General features: G+C 33.7%; 1 protein-coding gene across 23 annotated transcripts in view; it reads left to right on the forward strand.

The window, feature by feature from the left end:
• Positions 1–24,142, forward strand: part of pomgnt1 (protein O-linked mannose N-acetylglucosaminyltransferase 1 (beta 1,2-)) — a 140,908-nt gene that overhangs the window by 76,441 nt on the left and 40,325 nt on the right. For 2 of the 23 annotated variants that reach the window (XM_087256021.1, XM_087256022.1), the window contains one exon: positions 23,983–24,112. The exons of the other annotated variants lie outside the window; for them this stretch is intronic. The gene's annotated coding sequence lies outside the window, so the exon portion shown is untranslated. The remainder of the gene's footprint in view (positions 1–23,982; positions 24,113–24,142) is intronic. 23 annotated transcript variants of the gene reach the window in all.

Here is a 24,142-nt window from a genome sequence, read left to right on the forward strand (position 1 = left end):
TTGGAAACAGCTGAAGTAACCACTGAGCAATTTTTAACAGAATAAGTACAATATTAGATTACTTGTGGGTTTTTAAAATTTTCATAATTTATTTGTAATAAAAATAATGTTAGCTTCAAACATTAATCAAACATGTAATGAACTTATTGTCAAAGTATACTTCTATACATAAAAGTACATTAAATACCCTAGAGATTATGCTGTAGTACAATTTAGTTACAATTAAAATATACCAAATTTAGAATTTCAAAACATGGCATCTCAAGATAGATAATTGTTGACTCTTTTGAAGTATACAGGCCTTTTGTCTAGCTGTATACTTTTGTGTTTTCATCTAATTATTTTTTTCACTGCAGTAAGCAATTATATTTGTGTAATTATAAGATTACCATCTTTTATAAAAATTTGACATTTGACATGTTCATTGACAATTTAGGATTTTTCGCACCAATTAATTTCAGTTAAGTCGACTCAAAATATTTTATTATCTATCTTAATACTTGTGTCTGTAACATTATATGAAAAATAATGTGGGCATGCAGTATGTTGAATTATCCAATCAATCAAAAGGAGTAAAAAAAATATTTAGAACACGTACTGTAATAACATTGTGCACGTATAACAATGAACAAGCATATGACAAATAACTAAACCATTTCTGTTTTTATAAGTTTAAATATACTTAATTCAGGTTTAAGTTTATGACAGTGCAGCATCTAATTTAAATTTTGTGGATGTGTACGCAGGTAACAGACTGAATGTATGTTTTCTTAACAGCTTAACAGAAGTGTATTGATAGCAGACTTACTGGGGTTGATGAGTATTGTGGAGCTCGATGTGACGGGACATGAATTCTAAAGAATCAAAGCTTTTTGACTGTAAATAAAATTGGTAGTTGTAAAAAGTACTATATTTTTTAAAGTAATGAAGTAAAACTAAACAATAATTTTAATTGTACTCAAGTAGGGTACAAATCACAAAAGTAGACCTTAAGTACAGCAATCACCTATCATTGTTCGAGTACCTTACATCTTGTTACTATATTAAAGACCAGTCTAAAAATGTCACAATAAAATTTAATCATGTTCATGGAAAGTTGTATATGTTCATATTTTGGTAAATTCATCGAGCATGATTTTACTATGTACTATGATTTTACTATGAAAGTATGATAATTGTTTTTTTGAAAACAGCAATATTGTAAATAAAGACCATAGCAGTTACAAAAACAAAAAAAAAAACAAAAAAAAGTTGATCTATTAGATAAGCAAATTTATGTAGTTTGAATTGAAGCTGTATGTCTCTTTTTTATATGCTGTAAACAAATTTTACAGTGGCAGGGTTCTCGTGAATTACTTTAAAGGATAAAGTTATGTACATTTTGAAAATTAAGTTTCATGTATATTTATTAATTATCAGCTTAATTGATACGTTTTAATTTTATTGACTTTACAAAGTGTGTAGCCCTAATTCAAGTAAATGCATTTGCTCTGCAACCGCAGGGATGTTCTGACAATATCAGAAGAACAACTATTTTTTATTTCTTTTAGAAAAGATCTTTAAATTATTAGATGCTTACGCACAACAGAGCCGATTGGTATATTTGTAGAAAAAGTTTGTAATGGATTCAATAAAAATAAACGTACAGTACATTAACAGCTCAGGTAGAATAATTTTAAAAAGTGTTTTGTCTATTAGAAAAAGAGGATATGTTTTCTGACTTTGGTTTAGTACTTAGTGTTTTAAATGTATTATTTTGTAGCTTGACTCTTGAGTTAAGGAAATGTAAAGCAAGATAATAATTAATGACCCTGTGTCGGATCACATCATGTATAATACCCATTGATTTAAAATAAGTTTGTTTTGAAAAGGCTGAACTTAGAATGTTCAGGTTTAGAGTAGAAGTTGAAAAGGTTTTAAACTTCTAATAAATAGTTTTTAGTAGGCATTAAAGAATATTGTCAACATCAAGCATGCTGTTTTTAAGCATTTCAAGTTTTTTTTTTTACTCTCTTTGCAAGATGGTATAGCAATATGTTCCCTATCACGACTGCCAAATGTATGGCTTTCTTATCGTCAGTGTCATGTGTTGTTTCATACATCTTAGAGGGTTTCTTTAAGTGCTACTGAACCAAAACAGTGAATTGTTGTTGGCTCGTGACCTAGGCCTAAGACCTTGTTCTTGTTAGGCCTAAGTCTCAAAATAAAAGTTACAACTATAAGCCAAAATGTTGTCATTACAACCTAAGATATGGTATTTACTGGGTTAATATTGTAAAACGTATAATTTACTTTAATAGACAAAAAGTATGATAATATTATGATTGATCCTGTTCTAAAATACAATATGTATTAATAATGTTAAATACAACATGTTTATATATATAAACATGTTGTGATAGTGATATGATAAAGAGATAAAATGATAGTGAACAATAAAGAGTTGATTAAACAAATAACGTATTATAATTTTAAACTTTTAAAATTTTATTTATGGTTACACCTAAAAATAATTAAGTCTAGTTTTTTTTATATATTGAAAACAACTGTTAAATAATGTTAGTTATTTACCAAAATAATGTTTAACTTATATTATTTAAACTTATATGTAGCTTAATTCATATTAAGTGTTTGTTAACTTCATAACAATTTGACAATTAAAAACTTCATGATGTATCATTAAGGTTATTAGTGTTGAGCCATCAAACTCTAATAACCAACTCAGACTATCCAGTTTAGATTAAAACATCTATTTTTAATGTAGAATAGTCTAAACAGTAGGCATCCAAATATTTGTATAATTTTATTTATTGCATTACATTTAAATAAAGTGGAATAATCATGAGTTTTAAATAAACATTTACTTATGTAGAACAAAAACAAATAAACAAACAACCATACATAAGCTCATATTCCATTGCCAGTGAATATATAGATATGCACTTCATTTTGTAATCACCTCATGAGCTATACTATTTAGTAGAAGACACAAATAATCTGTTATATTACATTCATGGCCCATGTAGAGCTGATCTACAGCCATTAATTCTGCTCCGTTAACCAGCTCTTGACTCTATTCAGTGTATATGTGCTTGAAATAAAACGTTTTTCAGCTTAAGTGAACTTATTATTTTGTGTTAAACAAGTAAAATGTTTTAATGTAACTAAGTAGATTTTCAATTCTACAAGCATTTCTAAAGAAAAAATAAACTGCTTGGCGTTTCATTACCCAACCTAGTCATTTTTAAATTTTGGATTAAATTTACAGGATCAGGTTTACATACAAAAATATTAACTTAAAGTAAAGTCGCAAGATTGGCCAAGTGTTAATTGGTGCATTCAAAGTCTAGCGGTATAAATGACCTATTGCTTGTTCTGAAAAGTGTCTATGCCTGTACTGTAAATAGTTAGAAAATGAGCTAGATGCTGAACATGATGGTGTGAAACAAATAATAGAAATATTGTCAAAATTTATTAAAGTCCTATATTTATGCCAAATGAATATTTACATATTTAGAAAATTTAAAATGTTGCATAGCGTGTCAAGGATTGGTTACTTGTTTAAAGCAAAAAGGTATAAACTGCAGATCATTTAATAAAGTTGGTCGACGTTTAAGACATCCCAATAACACACACTTCTCATGTGTAACGGTTTTGTAGTCAGTTTGAAAAAAGACAACCTTAAAATTGTTGCCCAATTTAGTTTTAAATCTAGAAGTACTGACGTACAATTTCGTAATTTCTCATTCATTTGAAAAAGTGTATAAATAAAAGGTATACATAATATTGTTGGGTGTCACCGGTTTAAATCCAAAACATTTACAACTCAAACTTTCACGACAGTTGAAAAGAAAATATTTTCAATACACTGTACATTAGACACTGTTGCAAAAACATATTAATGCGGATTTAGTGGCAAGTATTAAATTTAGTCTTGTAGATTCATAGTTCTCGTGAAAAAAAAAATTATGAAGAATTAAGACAACAAAAGACAATTGGCAGTAGAAATGGTTATTGCGACTTTTACTGTATGCTTCATAACAGATGCTATGAGAGTTGTGTAAAATTACAGACTTTTAACAGATATGCAAAAAGTTTGCAAAGACATTTTGTGTTAAAAAGTGCAGCAGAAAATGGCTGCTTGAATTAGGTCAAATCATTTGGTGAGATGGCAGTGGTCGTAAAATATACTAAAATGTTTCAAAAAACATTCTGCATTCGGGGGTTGATAAAATAAACTTACTAAAGCATTAAAGTTTACTGCAAAGTATTCTTAAATTAAAATGTGTTGGATATTAATGTGCTTTGTTGACAGTATTGCTTGTAGCATTCAACTACGATACAAATAACTGTAGCTTAGTGTTGTTATTAATGTTACTTGGGACACATTAGAGGTTAAAACTATCCCCATATTAGGAAACCCAGAAATTCCTAACTCTCATTGGACCATATTGATGTAACCATTGTATTTCAAAACATCACATTTTTTTTCCCTTAAATAAAACATTGATGTTCTTAAAAACTCCAAAAGAAAGGGAACAACATTAAGTAAATTTGGTGAACCGGCAGTTTTAAAAGCAAGTATGCTTTGCAACCTACAAACTTTGACAGTGACGCAAAATTACGGATTTTTAGCACATACATAAAAAGCTTACATTTTGTGTTGAAAAAGTGCAACAGAGTGCAAAATCATAAGCTTGAATTATTTCAATGCTATTGTTTGTAAAAACAAAACTCTGGTTAAGTTTAATCAATAGTATTTTAAACACCATTTGTCCGTATGATAACGTTTTATATTCTGAGTGAAAAACATTCAGTTAGATTTTAGATTGTTCATTTGAAAATGTGTATGTCAATGAAAAACATTCAGTTTAAAGAAACATACCCTCACTACAAAATTTGGGTAGTGTCAATAATCTTGATTCATCTAAATCTAATGGTCAATGAAAAGCATCATTTGCTCAGTCTACTTTCAAGAACTACTTGTAAACTTGACTAATTTTGAAAAATTTGTGGACTTACTTGATTTGTCACTGTTACGTAAATATTTTGTATAAATGCAGGATCCAGTAGTTAAACTAATAATTTTTTTTTTCTGTAGAAAATTAACTAAAGTTAACTGGGGGCCAGAGCTGTAATTTTTTTTAGATAAAACTGAAAATAAATGTTTGTTTATATTTTTGTTTAATATTTGAAATAATCAATTTTTTCTTTATAATATCAAGTATTTTTAATTCATTCAAATCAGTAAATACCAAATCATGAAATACCAAAATTCCGTAACTAAGTTAAATGGCTTGAATTGTGAGTTGTACAATTACGAGTAATACATACATTTTGTTTACTTTTTGAAACAGAAATATCACTGTCTAAAGACTGATAAGTTCTTATAGTAAATATTTTATGTTTATTTTCAAATCTACACTAGTGATGAAAAACATTAAGTTTTTTAGATTATTCATACTACAATGCGTGCCATAAATTACAGAACATACTTGTAAATATATTGAAAATGTGTTAGTCAAAAGAAAATCATTCAGTTTTTCATTAATCACAAAGACGACTTAAATTTACATCTGTGTTTTTCAACCAACAGTTTAAAACATTACATTTTTAGATTAAATTATTTTACAAGGACAATTTGTCGTCAATACAGATTAAGATTTGTTATTTAATGGATTACTATTGTAAACATATTTTTATTTGATAGTTCCAACGTTGATATATTAAAATGATATGACTGATGCTCTTTTGTCTGTCTTAAAATATTTATTGGTTTAACTTGGATGCATGTGAACATAAAGATATGCAATATCAGCACACTTTCTAATTACCTAACAACATATAGCATTTAGTAGGAGACACCAACCACATACAGTCACATACATACAGATATATGTTCCATATCTGATATTAATCTATCTTTCACAAACAGTTGACGTGGTGTTGTCTATTGATAAGTTTTCCTTATCATCACTCACACACCATGATAGACACAGACACACAGCCAGAGCCACTCCCCACACCCACAGTCCTATCAGAGAGACAGACGCACGCACAAACACAAAGTCTCACGCTTAAACAACCGGAAAGAGCCGGACTGAACGTTTGCGTTTATTTAACAACCGATGTCATAATGTTCGCTTATCAGATACACGCATACGCTGTAAAAGTCATCAGACGTCTTTTATCTTTCTCAAGCACACTTCAACCGGTTCAAATTTCCCGCACACATACACGCACAGGCACAGCCAGAGCCTCTCGACACACCCACACCCGAGCCGGAGAGACGCACACACACACACATACACAGACACGCAGTTCTGACCATAACAGAGCAAAGGCAACACACCGGTGCATATACCTTAGTTTATTAATTCTAACATAATATATTAACATAATATATAATTTAAAACAATAATGACAATATAATATTGTATAATTATAATAATTGAATTTATTACAATAATTAAAATATAATACTGTATAATATTAAATAATATAGATTTAATAACGGTTGATATTATTTATTTAATTACAAATCTATTTCATAATATTAAAATATCTCATTTTAATGTAATAATAACGGAATTATTAATTTTATTCAATTGATAAGAATCTAATTAACGGAATTATTAATTTAATTAATATGATAAGAATCTAATTACCGGAATTATTAATTTAATTCAACTGATAAGAATCTGATTACCGGAATTATTAATTTAATTCAACTGATAAGAATCTAATTAACGGAAAGGGGCTGGGGTTTACACCGGAAGCCCCGCCCTAAAAGGGGCGTGGCGGTCATCAATCAAACTTTTTGACACATGCCACCTTATATTCCTCTCTCTTACTGCTGTATTTTACTTTAGGTACAATGTTTGTTGGTCATTGCAAGACATTGTACAGTACAGAAAATTAGAAACAAAATGCTTTTGCTACTCATTAATAGATTATTTTTACCCCCCCCCCTACCCCGCCCCCCACACCGCGCATTTGTCATTCCTTTCACCCTCATCTCGAATCTTCCTGTAAAAACAGAAAATGCATTCAACCAGACAACTCACTAAATAGACCATTTCTTACTCATTTAATGTGTTTTTTTATTGTTGTTTTCTTTTTTTAAGTAACATTGGCATCTGCGACACTTGTTCCTTTGTTCAGTTTTCTACTTGATTTCTGCATCGCAGTTCATCAGACACAACGATGGCAGCTCACTTGTTCTAAACAGCATTTGTTGTGACAGGCTGAGGTCTGGTGGGTCAAAACTGCATTGTTCAATCTGCCAAATCCAAAATATGTGCTGGCGTCCCTCCAAGATCATCACCCCATGATTTGTTTTTATTCCAGGGACAAATGATATAAGAAGAGTGTATTTGTAAGGCTTTCTGTGGGGCTGATGAATTTGAATCAGAATGAGGGGTTGAGATAGAGTGCAGGAAAAGAAGGAGACATACAGATGGAAACATTTCTGTCATCCTCGCAAAAAAAAAAAAAAAAAAAAACTTTTACAGTATGCATAAACTGCACATGAAAAGGTCACAGTGGCTTCACTAATGAAGTTTTGTGTGTGTGTGTGTGGGGGGGGGGGGGCTGCATCAGTTTTTAGTTGACCCTTTAACCAAGGTCAATACAAATTGACCTCATAGACGGAACTTTACATTTTTTAATTATCATGTCACACTTGTACAGTGTTGGGGGGGGGGGGGGGGGGGGGGTTATTGGATTGGTGGGAGCGATGCATGTGTGGTGTTTGTGTGTCTGGGTAAGTCCCATCAGCAAAAAGGCTGCATCAGTTTTTAGTTGACCCTTTAACCAAGGTCAATACAAATTGACCTCATAGACGGAACTTTACATTTTTTAATTATCATGTCACACTTGTACAGTGTTGAAAGTATTTTTAAAACACATTTTAAAATGTTTTACAGCCTACAATTATGTTTAGTCATGAAGAGAAAAAAAATAAGGTTTTTCCTTTTTATTATGCAAGTTCTTTGCAGTTTTTAAACTGTTTTCTTTTTTTATTCATTCATTCATTAATTTTCTTACAGCTTAATCCTCTTATCCATTAAGGGTCGCCACACCGTAATGAACCACCAACTTATCCAGCATATTTTACACAGCGGATGCCCTTTCAGCTGCAACCTAGTTATGGAAAACACCCATACACTCTTATATGCACACCCTCACACACCAATTTAGTTTATTCAATTCACCTATAGCACATGTCTTTGGACTATGGGGGAACCTGGAGCACCCGGAGGAAAACCCACACCAACATGAAGAGAACATGCAAATTCCATACAGAAATGCCAACTGACCCCGCTGAGACTTAAACCAGCACCCTTCTTGCTAAGAGGCAAAAGTGCTAACCACTGAGACACTGTGTCACTCTGTTATTATTATTATTATTATTATTATTATTATTATTATTATTATTATTAATCATACTACTAATAATAATAATTATTATTATTTAAAAAAGTTAAAAAAATATACATTTCTCATAAAACCTTTTTGTCAACTTTACGTCAATGTCAATAATAAAAGTGTTCCCCTTAAAATGTTTCTCTAAAATTTTCAGTGCAATTCAAACAATAAACAATTACTAATGTTGTGATTTACAGTAAGGTAGATTTATTTAAACATACATTGAAAAATGAAGAAATTACTAACAGTTTAGTTTAAAAATAATACATATTTAATGCACTGTGTACATTTAAAAAATATATATATGTTCAAGTTTGGGTGTCACGGTGGTGCAGTGGGTAGAATGATCACCTCACAGCAAGATGGTTGCTGGTTTGAGCCCCAGCTGGGTCCGTTGGCATTTCTGTGTGGAGTTTGCATGTTCTCCCCGTGTTTGGGTGGGTTTCCTCCGGTTGCTCCAGTTTCCCCCACAGTCCAAAGACAGAGATAAGCTGAATTGGCCATAGTGTATGTGTTGCGTCTAGAAAGCGCATCCGCTGCGTAAAACATCTGCTGGATTAGTTGGTGGTTCATTTTGCTGTGGCGACCCCTAATAAATGAAGGGACTGAGCCAAAAAAACATTAATGAATTAATGAATGTTCAAGTTATTTTCCAACTAAAGACATGTGGACATTTTTTTATGTTTTGCTCGAAATAAATATAACTTCATGGCATATATTGTTTTCGAGGTCAACATACCTTTTTTGCTAATTCAAATCAAATCCCTTTTACTGTCACATTATCAGCAGCACGTGTGCTATGATGAGTGAAAAGCCTAGGTGCAGGCTCCGGACAGTGCAAAATACAACAACACTCTCAAAAAACAAAACGATATACAATTAGCAATGTTGACAGTAAATGCATTCAACCAGACAGCTCACTAAATAGACTACTTCTCACTCCGTTAGGGTGTTTCATGTTCTATAATAACTAGTAAAGAAACTGAAAACTATGTTTGATTCAGAGTAATGACTGTTTATTTATTATAATTCCTGATTGCTAATAATAATATTGCTAATAATAATCATTTAAACTAAAAATAAAAATGTAAAAAGCATGAATGACATGTTATTCACGTTGTGTGAATGAAATAAACACTGAACAGCCATTGGAGCCACATTGTACAACTGTAGAAGTGCTAATTAAACATTACTGTTTCTGTCAATGATTTCAGCCCTTTAAAACCATTTCGACAAAAATTTCAGTAGCCAAAATATTGATACATCTCTTAATTTCACTATAGCAATAAGATTAAAGCAGCATTGTAAATGTTAATAGTTATAGTGAATTGTCTTCACGATGCATTGCAAGAATTGTGCCGTGTGTAGAAATCTCAGGCAAAATCGCAGCCTTTATCACAGAATAATCACTGTAATTGTGTCCTAATTGTATACTGTCAGCGTGAGAAATGCGTACAGAGCTATTTTGAATAACAGAGGTCTTTTTTCTCCAACATGCACAGCAACTGCACATTAAACATGCACAATGGGAGTAGACAGAGCATTCGGCGTGATCCTTTTTTATAGATTGTCATTAACGTGCACTAAAACACGCAGAAAATATGTCATAATAGGTATACACTTGAGGTTTTCCAAGACAACTTTAATTTCCTAAATTAGATTTTTTTTCCTGTAGTGAAACCACAGTAGATGTCCAATTATTGCTCTATTTAGTGCTTATTTTTTATTCTCTTGTACAGTATTAGGGCCCTGCACGGGCAATAAAAACAATGTGTTTATTAGAAAGTTTATTGGAAGATTGTATAGAAGCAGTGTTTAATTAGAAATGCATCATTTTGTAGTTGTTTTTCAGTCTGCTTCTGTTGTGATGTCATTATCCAGTTCTTTGAAATCAATTTCCCCTCCAGGATTTTGAGAATTCATTCATGAGTGTAACTTATGAAGAAAAAAAGGTCAAAGCATATTTGAGGGGGCAAAAACAGTAATATATTAGATTTGTTGCTGAACTCACAGATGTTGCTGATGTTTCACATACTGAGAAATAGATTCATTCCATCTTAACAGCATTGGGAAGTAATTTCCCTGTGTGCTGAGGATCAACTCTATGAGATTTGCCTTGCATACAAGGGGAAATGATAATCAATTTCAATGTTAAATTATAAACCTTTATAAATATGCGGATTTCCAAAGCTACAGCCAGCTTGTAAGAGCATTAAGATGAATCAAAAGATGTTGAGCATCTGAAGATGCTGCATAGTGAACACACAAGCTTTTTTTTCTCCATGTTGTTGCCATGGTGATGTTCCTTGAACACCCTCTTTCGTTTGTATATGGATTAGTTGCCCTATTGGTGCCCTTGTCGCAATGTGAATAGGACAGTTTGTCTTGCACCGTTCTGTTATCCTTGTTACATAATTCAATGTTGAAGAATGTTGTGACATATAATCTTGGTGTAAGAATACTATACTATGTAAATGAAGGTTTCAGACAGCTGGCTGACTGTCAAGTGTTGTTTTGGCAAGCTCAGGCATGGCTGCAGAGAGACTTGTGTGCATCATAAAATATACTATCATAACAAGAGGAGGGCAGGATGAGTATGTCTTCACTGTAGTGATTGACTGTTGACTGGGTTGTATTTCTCGAAGATGACAAGAGAATCTGTACACCAAAGGCATTTTTGCAGCCATGTAGCACATTTACATGGAAAAATTGTGGTTAAGAAATAACTCAATTACACTTAAAAATGACCTTTACTTATATAAAATGAATTGAATCAACACAATGCTTTTGCGTTTTTTGGGACAACTCAATTGTTTAATGCTCAATCTACTTAAATTTGTAAAAACGATTAAGTTAACTTAATCAATTTGTGTTGGGACAACGTGAGGTAGTCCAGCATTTTACAGTGCAATAATTAAAATTATGTCAATAATTACTAGTGGTGGATTGTTATCGGCTTTAACGTGCTGCGCTAACGCGAGACTCTTATTGCGCGATAAAAAAATATCGCTGTTAATCTAGTCATAAAGTTGAGTTGGGAGTTAAGTTTATTCTATGTAAGCTATGATAACTTTCACCTTGATATTTAAGCGCAGATGTATACCTGACCAGTGAGCCGTCTGACAAAAAGTACCATTCTGAAACAAATCAGCAGGATGCCCTTCTGGATCTTTCACTTATGCCGAGTTCAGACTGCATGATTTCAGCTCTGATTTTGACTCGCCAACAGGTTTTGAGAAATCGCCAACAAATGCCTGAAATCACAGGCAAATCGGTGCTCGTTCACGTGAGTGACAATCACAACTATCAAACTATCAAAAACTATCAAAGACGCGATATGACAGAATCGCCGATGAGTCGTAGACACCTGTGAGATATTTGGCGTGCTAAATATCTGGACCTGTCGGCGATTCAAATCATGCTGTGCGAAATGTATTCTGACTGAAAATAACATCAGCGATCACCTACAGCCAATGAGAGAGCAGCATTCACTAGTATGGGTACCTGCAGGCCAGTGGGAGGTTGGGGGAGAAGTTAAAAGCGCTCATTTTCAGTTTATTTGGACCCAAGAAATGGAGGAAAAACTATTGGAAATTTGGCAGGAGCAGCCATGTCTGTTTGACGTGTCGTCTGAGTACTACCACAACCAGGTCGAAAAGAAAAAAAAAAGGGTAACACTTTATAATAACTACACACTATAAATCATTTATTAAGCATTAGCAAATAGTGAACTCATTATCTGTTAAGCATTAACTCTACATTAATAAGTGTTAGTAAGCCGTTTATAACTGCAGCTACAAATGCTTCATTCTTGACTTATAAGCACCTATATAATGCGTTTAATGATTGTATTTTCATACTTAGTTAATAATTTATTTTTCATTACTAAATTAAGTATCGAATTATTTACAAACTGTTTGTATTTAAGAGTAGTTGAGGGTTTTTAGGATCATTCAGAATGAGTTAGTAAATTATTAATAAACTAATAAAATCAACATTTATATGTCTTATTATTCAGGCATATATTAATGGTTACTATATATGTTAATAAATGCTTTATTAACTCCACTTCATGCAGTTTTGTGACCTAATCTAAAGTGAGGATGAACAAAGGTTCCAGGAGTTTTGAACTATATAATTTTAGTTTCTGGGTGAACTAAACCTTTAAGCATGAATGTTAAACTGGTGAAAACTAAATGTATTTTGTACTTTCTTTCATAAGCTTTTCACATGACAAGAAAAAAAAAACTCAGAAAATCAGAATAAAGACACTCCTTTGCACCCAGCAGAACTAATATCACTCAACACATTGGAAACCATAGGAATCGATGGAAGACAAAAAAATAAATAAACAAAAATTAAACAAAACATGTACAGTCATGGACCGAATTGTTGGTAATCTTCCACTTGAAGAACGAAAAACTGAAGAACACTATGATTCTAACTACAGGGTGTACAGAGGTGTAGTTTGAAATGTACAAGCTTGTGATGCAGGTTGCGAATGTTTTTTTTGGAACAATAACAATAAAAACCAGAGACACAAGCAGCTGTGTAGAGATGTCCAAGATTCAAGCACAATAGTCAAACATGCTTTTGATTACATGTAAAACACAACAGAAAATAACAGTTTTGTCTTTCTAACACTTGATACTGTAACCTAAAATAGAATTTTCCCACACTTTTTTTCTGCATTCAAATTTTGACAGTGCAGGGATTACATTGACCCTAGAGAGCGTTTTGTGAACATTTGCGTTCCTGCGTGACACAGTCCACCTACTAATTAGCCAATAATTGACCTTAGCCTCACAGTAGTGCCCCCATTACTTGGGCCCCACACCAGGGACGGGGGGTGTAAAGGGCCACAGACTGGCAGAGGAGGTGCTGGCATTTGGATAATTGCTGTCAAATCTAATTAAAGCTCCTCGTTGGGATGACACAGACTCGCACAGATTTTTTTTTATCATCTCAGCTCTTTCGCTTGCTTATACTTATTCTTGATCAGTGGAAAGAGTTGTGGAAAATGTATTGCACTAGAATGAATCTAATAGTTATAATAGACAAGAAAAACATCAGGAGGATTGAACTGAGCATGCTTGTTTTTCTAATTGGCCATCACTATCCATATGAATAAGAGAATTAATGTGATTACTATGGCCATTAAGCTTCTTTGCAGACTTCATTGAGATCAATGGATCCCTGGCTGACAACACTGACTGAAAGAGTGTTATAAAAGAAGAGGAAAATAAAGATATTCTACTGAAAAGGTCAGGATGAATTTTAATAGACTTGTAAAGATAGTTATTCTCTGGCTTAAATACAGTACAATTGGAACATAAACTGAAGTTTTTAGTTTAATTTAAAGAAAACATCAAAAATACTTTTAAAAATTATTTTTGTTGTTTGTTTTGTCAAGTTATGTTTGTAGATTTTATTTGCAAGGCCATTTTCTGAAAACTCCAAGCAGTACTTACTGTTAAGTGCCACATCATTATTTTCATATCTTTATTCTGAAGGTTTTTACAGAGGATTATGTTCATACATTATAGGCCATAATATAGAATTTTTTTATTGTGCACAACAATCATGAATATGTGCTTTTTATGTTACTTTTCTGAGTATCTTCAGAATTATGCAGTGATAAAAAGAGAATATAAAATCTATTAAAACCTTTAACTCTAAAGTTTCAAAAAAATTAAACAATTATTTCCCTCCCGTTTGTAAGGCAAGAGGGGAGTTTGAGCTCAGGTAGATCTTGAGAATTCCCCTGCTGTAGTAGCTAATCAACAGATAGTGATTGCTCTTAAGAGATAACTACTTACTAGTAGCATTTCTATGATGCCGATTTGGATTAGTCAATTAACTTATGTTGCATGTTTTTGGATGGTGGGAGGACACTGGGGAACCTGGGGGAAACCCACGTTAGCATGGGGAGAACGTGTAAACTCCGCAAAGAAACGTCGGCTGGCTTGGTAAAGACTAGAACCAGAGACGTTCTTGCTGTGAAGCAACAGTGCTAACCACTGTGCCACCGTGCCACCCATCTAGGAAAGGAGGAGGAGTAAGGGTGGAAGGGGGATTCTTCAAAACAAATATGGCTGTTGTGGAACTTAGGGTATTTATAGTGGCTTAGGAATTGTCTAATTAGTGAATCATAAATTGATTGCTGCAAGCAATCATGAGCACGGGATCCTCTCGAAATTAGTTACTAAATAAACTTTTCTTTATACCTGATAGTTTGCATTTATTTTTGTGTTAGAAGTGTGTGATAATTAGCACATTTTTCATTAAGGAGGGCAGGTTTTTAGACTAATATCAAGAAAAAATCCAAAATACTTTTTTTATTTTTGGCTTGTTGGATTTTATCAAGTTACGTCAGAAGATTTTCTGAAAATTAGCACACATTTATGGTATTTAACATACTGCAATTACAAAATACGCAAGCAAAATAAGAAAAGATTTTCATCTGTTTGACAGCAAGCATACACATTAAAAAAGTATGCTGCATTTTCACACAATGCAAAAAAAAATTGATAAAAAACGTACTGCATTTTTTTATAGCGCAAACAAATAACAAAAACGTGCTGCATTTTTTCACAACACTTGCAAAAGCAACAAAACACAACAGAGATGTTTTAAGGGGACCCAAAAACGTAATGGACACCGGTGTGCCATGACTATTGCTCAGTGGAGTTGTAGGTGATCTTTGAAATGTGAGTTTTTGTTTGTTTAACATTATGATTGCCTAAATAACCATAACCTAAACAGAGTGGAGGAACTATGATGTCACCCTGTAGGCTGATCGGCTGCTTGCATAAAACTGGTTCCCTCAATAAAAATCCTATAGGATTTTCCCATAGGCTTTTTGGAGATTGCAAATAGTGTTCAAACACTGTTTATTACACTTACACGTTTTGTCCAGCCGGATAATTCTCACACGAAAATAAAACTTTGAGCACTTTTAGATTTTAAATGCAAACGCAAGGTTGTTGTAAAAGTTTTAAAACTGTATGTATAAATGTGCCAACAGTATTATCATAGGACTTTAAATAAGTGTATCTCTTGCGTGCACACAGCCTGCTTACCTTAGTAACAGATGACAAAAATGAGCCCAAACAGTCACATATGCTATAAATTTTAAGGAGGAGTGTATTATGACAGAGTTAAATGACATGTGTTCAGAAGAATGAAAAAAGGGCGAAAAATCACTTAATCACATTAAAATGAGAGTTAATATGTAAGTAATTTTATAGATTTATTCAGACATTTACATTACTGAGAGCAGGACAGAGACAGGCTGCTCTGCAGTATCTTCATAATATCGTTTAATTAAAATAAATGATCAACAAATGAATCTGTCTCGACAGTCTTTACAAGTGAAGGAATTAATTCCACACAATATGAATTTCCAATTAGAAAAATACTACAAACTATAAAATACTATTCATGAAAAACCTAAATAACAGGCAAATCCAAATTCCCAAGATAAGCGAGCTGCGTGAATGTATCTGGAGTTTGTGTTAGCCACGAACCTTATTTAAGCGATATAACTGAAATCCCATAAAAAAAAAAAACATTTTGACTTTGGGAAGAGGGAACCGGAACTGCTAAAATGCCAATTTGCTTCTGGGTTTTGGCTTACAAATTGATGTCATAGTTCCTCCACTCCATAGCCGGTCACATTGTCACATTTTAGGGACCCCTTGAAAATTTTCATTGTGTTCCGCGCTATTTGAAAGTGTTGTGAGAAAATGCAACACGTTTTCATAAATTATTTGCTTTGTGAAAAAAATACAGTGCGTTCTGTTTATGCAGTGAGAAAATGCAGTGCAATTTTCAAAAAAAAAAAAATGTGGTTGCTTTGTAAGGATTTACAGCACTGCTGTCAAACAGATGAAGATCTTTTCTAAATTTGCTGTCTTTTTTTGTTTTCTTAAATTGCAGCACATTAAGCTCTCTCTGCCATCATACATATTTCATTAAATAATTCCCATTTACATTTTTGAACATAACAAATAAATTATACTTCGAAAACATCTAATACAAAACTGCCATTTTTTATGTAATCAACCAATTAGATAAGTACGGTGTTAAATATTCATCCGTTGTTCATTTTTGTTACCTATTCACCAGCAGTATCTTGTTTTAACAATAAAAATGCAGGGATTTTCATTCACCTGTATTGTAATGAAGTACTGTAATTAGTACATTTGCTTTTAAGTCTCAGACAATGATTTCCCTGTAATTGTGTGAAGCGTTTAGAAAGGTTAAAGCACAATTGTGTCAGCGAGACTAATGGAAGTACTGTAGCCCTCTGTTATATAAAAAATTAACCCGTCTTGTTAATAATGACTGTTTTAATCTGTTTAATGTGAAAGCCATTTGTGGAAAAAACTAAAGCCTTATAATGATCAGTATTTTAATTACACTAGTCTAAACAGCCACTGCATTAAAATTTTTCTATTAAGAAAAGAGTGTGGGTGAGTGATATTATTTTAATAGCAACCAATGAGCAGAAACGTGGTAATTGAGAAACGGATAAGTGTGAAGGCAAAGACAAAAATAAAGCATGTGAGGACATGACGGGTCATCAGTCTGGCGTGCTGCATGTTCCTGTGGACACGGCCATGACCTCATGTCATTAGGAAATTGTTGATATTAACAATGTGTTGCCCCGAGCAACAGTGGCAAGTGAAAATGGCCCATTTATCAATTCTCTGGAGACAATGCAGCAGTGAGATGTGTTAAGTCCTGTGTTACAAGAGCGAGGCCACGACAAGGACCACAGTTACACAGTCAGGAGGGATTAGAGACATGCGTATCAGACATTACTCTTATGCTAGAAAATAAAGAGAAAGTTAACACACAGACATGAAGATAATAAATTAACTAATTAAATATGAAAATATAAATACATATAATATGAATCTGATACTGTATATTTCTTTAGATTTAAAGAAAAACGAGATGTTAAGATAAAGACAGAAAACTAATTCAGAATTAAAAGTTATAATGTCTAAATGTTTAATAAACAGAAGCTAGACGATGACCCGTAGAGCAGCCAGGATGGTGGCTTAGGCTACAGTCTAGGGATGGAGGAACAAAGGCACATGGACACTTTAGGTGTTTGTCTGTGAGCTGCCATGGGGTAATTTTAGTAAAGCACTTTCAACAAACTTTGCCTTATCCCATAATGCACAGTACAGCCGTGCAGTAGAGCTAATATCAGCAGGTTTACTCCAAAAGCTGGACAAATAGGCAGCAAAATGTGGAGCGTCCATTGACAAAAACAGAAATAAATTTCAAAAATGCTTAATTGCCATTTTTGCAGCTCAAAAACACTTCAGTGTACATGCAAACTTAATGCCGATTTTTTGACCAAGAATGCACCAAACAAACGGACAAAATTCCAGCTGAAAAGATGGTCTTGGTTACAAACAAACTGTTATGGTTCCTTTTAGTAAGGTTAAGAAATTGAGTTCTTTACAATCAAACCTAAGAAGGTAGGTGTGAATACACCAATAGGGGCGGTTCACACAGAACGTGATTTTCCTTTCCAATGTGCTACTTTTCTATTGTTGTTCAATGTAAACATGTGATTGAAGGAATTGTTTGACCATTACAGTATGTTGACATCTTATGTCTGTTGAAGATCTGCATACTGTACAGGGCTCATGAGTGCTGCATTATAAGGCTCATTCACATCAAACGTCTTTGCTTTTAAAAATGCGAGACATAATGGTTCAGAATGCAAACAAATAAAAAATAAAATAAAAATACAATCCCAGCATAAAGTACGACACAGCCAATGAGTGCCTTTAAACAGAAGCTTACAATGCTTGCCCTGCCTCCAAGCATTTCTGATTAGTACACTGCTGTGGAACTGCACTGTGTGTAAAAGTTGACGATCTTTTAACTTCACATGCCGTCTTTAAAAAACACTTATGTGCACAGTGCTTCAAAATGTGCAAGACACAATCGTAATGGTCATCAAGTACGTATTTACATTAAGAAACAATACAAAAGCTGCAAATTGGAGAGAAAAAAAAACTAATTCTGTGTAAACGGCCTAGTTCACACTACATTTTAAACATCGGCAGATAGCTGTGCTGCGCTGTGGTGTTCATACTACGCGACACTACGTAAATTGATCCACAAGAGGGGGGTCACACACTACAAGATCTGACAACAACTAGTTCCCCAACAGCTCAGTCCAGCTACCAAACCACAGCTAATAAAATGTTGAGGGAGGAGTCGTCAAAAAAACCGAACACTATTGGCTGCTTGTTTGCTGGTTACATCACTAACAGTGTCTCAAGCTTTCAAGGACGCTTTTAAAAACATCGTCAATCAGCTGATGCATCAGTGGATTAATCGCTCATCTGCAAGGCTCGAGTGGATAGATATTTTTTTTATTTAAAAGTTTTTAATTTTTGTAATTTAATAACTCTTCTAAATAAAACTAACATATCTACACCATGACGTTTCCTAAATATCTGTATTTCTTTCTAACATTGTTATTTTTTTTAATTACAAAATAGTAAAGAACTGAGCATTTCTACCTTTGATCATCAAATTTGTTAAAATGACTGCATGCATGTCTGCTACTTTTCACTGTGACTTATTAAATATTTGTGCATTTTTTTGCCTAGCAACTTCCTGCTAACATAAACAAATTTTTTATAGCAAAAACATAAATTTACTTCAGATATATCTTTCAAAACTGCATATTCTGTGCCGGGAAATAGCTCCTGTTTGAAAGTGAAAATGAAAGCGAGGCCCAGACCTTTGCATGTTCTGGTCTCTTAACTACATATTTATAGGCTGTATTACAAAAAAAGATAATATTTTTAGGGTAATGGGGTCATGAAATATGATGCCAGACATTCAGAGCTTAATTTTAATATCTCAATAGAAGATTTGAATGTAAATATGGCTCGACAATGTTTTATATGAGAACGGTCAGAATGACCAGTTTGATAATTCTAATAGTTACAGAATTCTAGCTCCACTGTTAATATAGCCTGCTCTTGTGTCTGTGTTAACTCAGAATGAAGTAAGTGCATCGATGGCCATTCTTCCCAATCACAAACAATTCTGTTGAGCACCTAAGCACACAGGCGTTCAGCTGATATGCTCTCTCATTGGCTGCAGCTCGTCACTACATCTGACCGCACGTGGGGTCAAGTCGGCCAACTGCTCTGCAATATTCAGCATGCTACATATTGGATTTCCTTCTGCAAGGTGTCGGTGACGCTTCAACGAGCCTCTTTGATGCGTTGTTCAGTAGTTCACACATAAAGACGGCCTAGCGCCATGTACCCTGAGATTTCTTCCCGATCACAGCCCGATCTGTCGGTGAGCTTGTTAACTTTCAAATTGGGCTTAAAATCCTGTAGTGTGAACTAGGCGTAAAGGTACAAAAGTATATCCTAAAGGTGCTGATGTCTACTTTATGATACAAATGTTTACATTTTATATACCACCACAGTGACAGATTTTGTACTATTATTTCTGAGTGTGTACATTCTAAGTCAGTCGATTAATGAGGTGAAGGAGACTTGGGATTGCCCATCATCTATGTCATTGAATTCCACAGCATGGCACTGTACAGTGGTGCCGGTTCACACACTTGGTCAGAAATCAGTTGAGGCTCTGGCTCTGGGTGAAGGCAAGCTTGGTCAGACTTAGGCTGTCTATCTGCATTGAGATTTGTTGATTGTTCCTTGTTGTACAGTAAGTTGTTGGCTGGCTGGACTCTGTTTTGAGAGTGGGATTGGATTGGAGAGGTTTTCCTTGACAAGGCAGATGGAGAAGTGTGATCCATCATTCTTCAACACCCACTCCACAAATGCGGTGAAACTTCCTTGAGGACCAGACAAAGGCAGGCTTGCAAAGAGCAGCCCACTGATGCTAGTGTAGTAGAAGACACAGAGCGAGTGATCCAGGGATGTGGTGTGATTCAGTTATATAAAGCATCTCAAATGTTTCACAAGAGAGTGATCTCTCTGCTCATCCATTGAATTGAAATCAATAGAAAAGTGTGACCAAAATAAAAGAAAAGAAAAACTGTTTAGGTCTAGTGTTCTGTCACAAAGCTTAGCTGTTGAGTAAATTACATACAATGCATGTACTGTACTGTAAAAGAAAGTACAAAGGTTTTTTTTGAATAAGCTAAACATAGATATAGGTGTATTCTCATATAAATTCCATGTGGCAGTTTCAACGTTAAGATGCAGCTCACACTTAAACCGACCACAGAATTGAAAGAAGAAATGGAGGATCATAGGTAGCACAACAGAAGTGAGAAGAGAATGGGACTGAAGTATATGAAGTGACGTAAGACAAGTTGGAACAAAAAAGGCAAAGAAAATGAAAGGGTAGAAAGGCATGGTCAACTGACGCACACACATTGTGACGGTGAAGTGAAGTTATTGCTCCGTCTCATTGTGAATTGTGTTGGTCATGGCTCATAATTCACTCTGGCCTGTCTAAAGCCCAGCAGAGTTCCAGGCAGCTTAATAGATGCAGGGCAGCAGGAAAGGGACCATTCGTCTTCCCAGATTACCAATGAGAACTTTGCACTCACACTTCCTCTCCCTTCCCTGGCCTTGCTCAACAAATATCAGTCTTTTTTATTGAGGGGTAATACGGTTTTTCTTGATTGCTTTGATGCAGCTGTCAACTGAAACGCCACGTTTTCAAAACCGTTACACACAGACCAAAGCATTGGCACTCATGGTCAAAATTAAACACTTTGTTTGTAAAATATTCAGTTTTGATTTTAATAAAATAATATTCTAAATATAAAATTAAAGCTACAATTTGGGGCAGTTAATGTCTAATGAGTTTAATTGAATCAGTTTATTTGATTTGTTCAAATAGCTGATTCATTCAGGAATGAAGTAAACGGTCAAAATTGCAAAAGACTTTGTGTCCCAAACATTAAAAATATTCATTCATTCATTCATTTATTTGCCATCGGCTTAGTTCATTTATTTATCAGAGGTTACCATGAACTGCCAACTTATCCAGCATATGTTTTACACAGCAGATGCCCTTCCAGCTGCAACCCAGTACTGGGAAACATGCATATTCAATTCACCTGTAGCACATGTCTTTGGATTGTGGGGAAAACTGGAACACCACAAAATGCCAACTGACCCAGCTGGGACTCAAACAAGCATCCTTCTTGCTGTGAGGCGACAGTGCTAACCACTGAGCTACCGTGTTGCCCTTTAGAATATGCTCTAAAAAGCTAATTTTGCCTTCAAACAACACAACTTGCACACAGATATTTGAGCTTTTTCAATAAATCATTAAACAATAGACAACAAAATACAGAACTCGGTGTAAATCAGTGCATGATTTCTTGTCATTGTAGCCTATTGCCAGTGCTATTTGTTGTCTTTCTACAGTATATACAGTAGGCTGTCAAATGTGCCTTTCTGCAAAGAATTGGATTGAGAATAAGAAATAATTTGATTTGATTTTTATTGAATTCATGACAATTATTTTTCCAAATTGTGGTTGATTTCCCAGAGATGGGTTGCGGCTGGAAGGGCATCCACTGCGTAAAAACCTGCTAGATAAGTTGGCGGTTCATTCCGCTGTGGCGACCCCTGATTAATAAAGGGACTAAGCCGACAAGAAAATTAAACTGTGGTTGAAAACTGAAATACTATAAACAATATAGAAAATACATGTAAAGCAAAAAACAGTAAAAAGATTCACACATTTGCAAAAAAACGTGTTCTGCTCTGCTGGAATAATGATGATGAAAGCCAAGTGGACCCTAGTTTCTTTATGTGGGTCAAAGCAATCAAGAAAAACTGTAATAGCGTAGAAAAAAAATGTTGGTGTTTTTGCTAGTTTATTTTGTTTTGTTTTTAGTTTTGTTTTTAGTTTAGTTTAGTTGAGTATTGTTTTCAGTTTAGTTTAGTTTTTAGTTGTGTTTTTAATTTAGTTTAGTTTAGTTGTTTTTAGTTTAGTTTTAAATTGTGTTTTTTTTTTTTAGTTTAGTTTAATTTAGTTTAGTTTAGTTTTTTTATTATTATTATTTAGTTTAGTTTAGTTTTGTTTTTAGTTTAGTTGAGGTTTTTATTTTTACTTTTAGTTTAGTTTTTAGTTTAGTTTAATTTTGCTTTGTTTTTTGTTTTGTTTTTAGTTTAGTTTAGTTTAGTTTAGTTTAGTTTAGTTTAGTTTTGTTTTGTTTAGTTTTTAGTTTAGTTTTTAATTTAGTTTTGTTTTGTTGTGTGTTTTTTGTTTTTTGTTTTTTTAGTTTAGTTTGGATAAGTTGGCGGTTCATTCTGCTGTTGTGAACCCTGATGAATGGAAGGGACTAAGCTGAAGGAAAATGAATTAATTCATGTTTTTGCCATCACCCCACAAAGGAAAGCTATGTTATGTCATGTCATGTCATCCTATGCTATGCTATGCCATGCTATGTTATGTTATGTTATGATATTTGATTTTCTCCTTCACCTTAAAATAAGAAATCAAAGGAAAATCAGTTTGAAGTTTAGTTTAGTTTTGTAAAACAACTGAAATGTCCTTAAACTAGTTCATATGTTAAGTAGAATGAGATGTTCCTTCTTAAACATGATTTGGTATCCATGAAATCTGCTCACTATTACTAAGCTGTCATCACTCAGTCCAGCTCTGGTGTTTATGAAACACTGTCTAAATATTTTATCCATTGTGAGAGGAGGCTTATGGTTACCAAGGAAAAAACATCTTTGTGGGTTTACACTAGACGTGATGTCTTTATTGCTCTTCAGAAAGCTTAAATCAATCTCACTGTTTGTGTATAATTTTACTACTCCTGTAAAGTCCTCCTTCACACTGACAGCTGGAGGTCACGAGGACGCTAACAGTAACATCTTTGGTGGTAATGCTGCAGAATTACTATTGATTTTCTTTGATGTATAGAGTGATATGAAAACAGTTTCACTAAATCTATTTGTTAAAACTACAAACAGTATCTTTCTTGTTTGTGAATGCTTTAAACTCACTTGTGATATTTACACAGTAACATACCATTAAACACAAGCAAATTATTGATTTGGATGCCAACTTGCTTCACTATATTATCAATGTTCTGCCAAGGAGAGAAGTTTATACAGGTTTAAATTGGGAAGGTTATTAAAATGAAAACCGAATAATCAGTTTTGGGTAAACCTCCCTGTTTTACTGATTTTAATGAAATCACATTTTAAATATGAAATTAAACTACAATTTAGTGGCAGGTAATGTCTAATGTGTTTAATTATTTGATTTGTTTAAATGGTTGATTGGTTCATTTTGGAATTAATTAAATGGTTTTAAATAGACAACTGAATCATTAATTCATTTGATTTGTTCAAAGTGCAGATTGTTTCATTGAATGCCCACTGTGTGCTGATTGGTGATGTAGTCCCGTTATTAATACATACCCCTGAATACATTTCTGGAGAGCACAAAATATGTCCCAGAAGGTATGTTTTGCACGGCTCTGTGCGCTTTTTCAGATCTCAAATTTTTTTCACAAGTTATATTTTCGCCTGTTGTTCTTAGGTAAATCCATCAAAGGCCGCTGTCAACTGACTGACTGACTGACAGACTGACCGACCCTCCTACCCACCACTTCCCTAAACCCAACTGACAGTGTTTACAAAAGCAATCCAGAAATGGAAAAGTTCTCACGGTCACCAGATTTTTACCACTTTTTCAAATC

Source organism: Danio rerio, chromosome 6, assembly GCF_052040795.2.
Source record: "Danio rerio strain M-AB ecotype USA chromosome 6, GRCz13ab, whole genome shotgun sequence".
NCBI lineage: Eukaryota > Metazoa > Chordata > Actinopteri > Cypriniformes > Danionidae > Danio > Danio rerio.